Source organism: Balaenoptera physalus (genome assembly GCF_965194825.1).
Source record: "Balaenoptera physalus genome assembly, chromosome: 9".
NCBI classification, from domain to species: domain Eukaryota; kingdom Metazoa; phylum Chordata; class Mammalia; order Artiodactyla; family Balaenopteridae; genus Balaenoptera; species Balaenoptera physalus.
The window spans coordinates 16902443-16906189 of NC_138888.1; the positions used below are offsets into that span (position 1 = coordinate 16902443).

At 45.5% G+C, this 3747-nt stretch overlaps 1 protein-coding gene across 5 annotated transcripts in view; it reads right to left on the reverse strand.

Moving 5' to 3' along the window:
• Positions 1–3747, reverse strand: part of UST (uronyl 2-sulfotransferase) — a 384091-nt gene that overhangs the window by 161995 nt on the left and 218349 nt on the right. The gene's annotated exons all lie outside the window — the stretch shown is intronic.

A 3747-nucleotide genomic window follows, 5' to 3' on the forward strand; every position in this document is an offset into this window, starting at 1 on the left:
GAGGTCGAGATTTTACAGCAAATGGCTGAGTAAAATGGTGGTGATTTAGTGGGTGTCCAGAGATCTGCCCCACACACAGTCAGACCCCCAGAAACCTGCATTAACACGAGGGGTGGGGCAACTGAGCCCACCAAAGCCTCCTGCAGAGACTCACAGCGCCTGCGCTTCTCCAGTTCATTTTACAGTGGCCTTTTAAGAAGAACTTGTGTAATTGTTTGTTTAGGTGGTGACTCCAGGAGAGCACAGATGCCTGCTCACTGCATCTCCAGTACTTAGCACTCTGCCTGGAAAAAGCAGAGGTGCAATAAATACTCAGTGACTGAATGAGAAAATGGCAGAAGGAACAAGCCAAGATACACAACCCTGATTCTGGCCTGGGGCTCGCAGGAGGGGGCAGAGGGCATCAGTTGATGGGGATGGGGAGGGCTGAGGACTGCAGGGACCTAGGAAGGACGTTTCCCTATTGGAATCCACACATAACCTCTCAAGGTCAATTTATGGGAAGACATAAATTCCTAGTTTAAGAATTACTGTTAACAATTCTTCCTTTCTTAGAGCAAGGCATGTCGCAGGAGATTTCAAAGAGTTCCATTTGAGCCCATTAGGTTGATGGATGGTGTTGGCCACAAGCATCTTATGGAAATGCTATAGGAGGACATAAATACAAGATGACTCAGATGTAAGACCAAGCGGAAGCAGGAAACGAGCTGTGAAGACCCACGCACTCAGCTGCCTACGGCTTGGCCACAGTGAACACTGATCTGCTTTCCGGCAGCTCAAGGACGCGGGGCTTCGGGAAGCTGCTCTTGGCCACTCACACAGTCCACTCTTACTGGAACCCAGAACTTCAGTGAATGACCTTTCAGTGTCTTGGGCAACCAAATGTGACAAGTGTCAACACAGCTGTTCCTCCGGTGCTCTGCTCCCGTCCCCCCCAGGGCCATACGGTCTCCCCCAGAGTTAATGGTTTTATTTTTGGCATTAGGCTTCGCTATCTTGTGTTGTTTTACAATCACCTTTTTATACTGAAGCTCTCTTTGTACATATATAGTTTAAAATGATTATGCAATTTCATTTTTTCTTCCCATGCAGTGCTTCTAGGATAAGGTTGTTTTAAGCGAAAACCTTAATATTTATTTTAAGACTTGCTCTAAGATCTTCATGACGGTGATAACTTTAGCCAAGCTGGCCCGCTTGCCAGACTGCTTGCCAGTGCTTGATCTACGATTTGCTTATCTGGTCCTTGGATCTTGGCAGCTACCATGGCACCCCACAAAGTGTTCCCTTGCCCAAGACTGGCCCTCTTGTAAGACTGGGTTTAAACATAAGACCCCACTTTCCCCATATTCTTAATTTATTCAGGAAATGAGATATTCTCTAGGAGCAAACATTCCAGATAACTGAGTCCTTTTAATTGCCAAAACTACAAAAAAAAAAAAAAAAAGACCAATTTTGGTTGAAATTTATTCTAAACTGTGCTGTTTTTAAAAGCATACACTTACACCCTCTAGGTTTTCTTAGTGGGTTCATCTTCTTCCACTTTGATCGGACAGCAAAATCACCTTCAATTGATTTTCTCCTGTAACGTTTTCACTGGCTAGACTGTAATGAATAACACGCACCTGTCAAATACCAAAGGGCCCTCAGTGCCCAAAGGAAACCCCAGCACTACAGCCAGATCCGTGGGGGTCATTCCTGGTTCCTCTCTCACCCTCACTGGCCACGTCATTCAGCGGCCCGACCCTGCAGCCTGACCCTCAAATGGTTTTCTAACCTGCCTTCTCCCATCCATTCCACACCTCAGCCCCTGCTCAGCTCCTCTGCAGCTAGTTAGTATCTCTTCCTTTGATCTCTTCTCCCTGAATACATTCTACACAAAGTTGCTGCAGTAACTTAGCTGAAATGCAAATTCATCCACTTCACCCCTCTGTTCAAAAGCTTTGAAGGACTCTTACTGACAGGGCAGTGGCAATAACAATCAAGTAGGGCACCTGTTAAGAAATGCTAATTCCCAGACCCTACCTTGATTTAACAGAGAGCTTGATTTAACAGGTTTTTCTGGGGACAAGGCTAGAAATCTGCATTTTATTGATTTAGTTTTATTTATTTATTTATTTTAACATCTTTATTGGAGTATAACTGCTTTACAATGGTGTGTTAGTTTCTGCTTTATAACAAAGTGAATCAGCTATACGTATGCATATATCCCCATATCCCCTCCCTCTTGCATCTCCCTCCCATCCTCCCTATCCCACCCCTCTAAGGTGGTCACAAAGCACCGAGCTGATCTCCCTGTGCTATGCAGCTGCTTCCCACTAGCTATCTATTTTACATTTGGTAGTGTATATATGTCAGTGCCACTCTCTCACTTTGTCACAGCTTACCCTTCCCTGTCCCCGTGTCCTCAAGTCCTTTCTCTAGTAGGTCTGCGTCTTTATTCCCATCTTGCCCCTAGGTTCTTCATGACCTTTTTTTTTTAGATTCCATATATATGTGTTAGCATACGGTATTTGTCTTTCTCTTTCTGACTTACTTCACTCTGTAGGACAGACTCTAGGTCCATCCTGCATTTTGAAGAGGAACCTTGGTGACTTTGAGAACCTGGTTGCCCTTCATGGGCCTCAACACTGGGCCAGTCGGTCATTCCATGCCTGGCTCATCCGGGTCCCCTGCCTGGAATTTCCTTCTGCCTCCTCCCCTGGCCCCATAGCAGGCCTAGGTTTTGGCGGAATTCCTGGCAGGACGGGTGTTAGTATATGCCAGCCCACCTGTAGAGAAAGGAAGGCTCCAGAAGCTGGAGAAGAATTCAGGATCTGACAGCAAGTTCAAGGTAACTCCTGGTGAGCCTTCTGAGTAGACGAAGCACATACAACCTACATAGTGTGGTCTGCAGCATCCTAAGCATCCAGAGTCCACGTTTAAAAAAATCCTCTCACCTCTTACCAAATTGAGAGTGGTCCTGGGACTTTGTTCATTTAGTACGACAAAATAAGTGAAGTCTCTAGGATATTTCTCATTCATTCCACAATCTTGCGTCATCAAGCCCTCTCCAATCCTATGGCTTATCCTGGGCCCAGAAAGGAGGGCTTTAAGGAGTTCCAGTAAAAGGAAAAGTTGAGCTACACATACGGTCCATGGTGAGGTGAGGGTTGTGCCAGATGGGCAGGGCTCCAGCACCCCCAGCCCTACCAAAACCGGAAGAGCTATGCTTTGCCTGGGTTTATTTATGTACTGGGTTCCGTATAAGATTTCAGTTGATAAAAAGGCTCTAAATCTGAAAATCACTGCTTCAGGCCAGCACGCAGAGGCTCAGGATATTGGAACAGCTAGCATGACCCCCCATCACACCGCCCCTCCCTTTGCCCTATATAAGCAGGTGACTCTGATTGTAGGGCCCAGGAAGTCGGATCTTACTAGCTGGGTCATGACTGTTTGGGTCGTATGATTAAAGAGCACCTTGTGGAAAAAACCAAAAATATGAGGAAACATTTTTCCTCTTCGTCTCCTTCCCAGGGTCCAGGCTGCTGAGAGTTCTATTCTTCCCCCTGCCTCACCCTCTAAGGAAAGAAGGGATACCAAGCCCATGCTAGCAAGGGGAAGAGTAGGTTTCTTATGTGTACAATAGTGTTAAACTCTATAGAGTATCTATATTCTAAATGTCAAAAATATCTTTAAAAATGCATGGCATCTTTTATTGAAGAGAAACTTAATTTATTATAATTTTGGTGTATAGTGTCAATCCCTTGA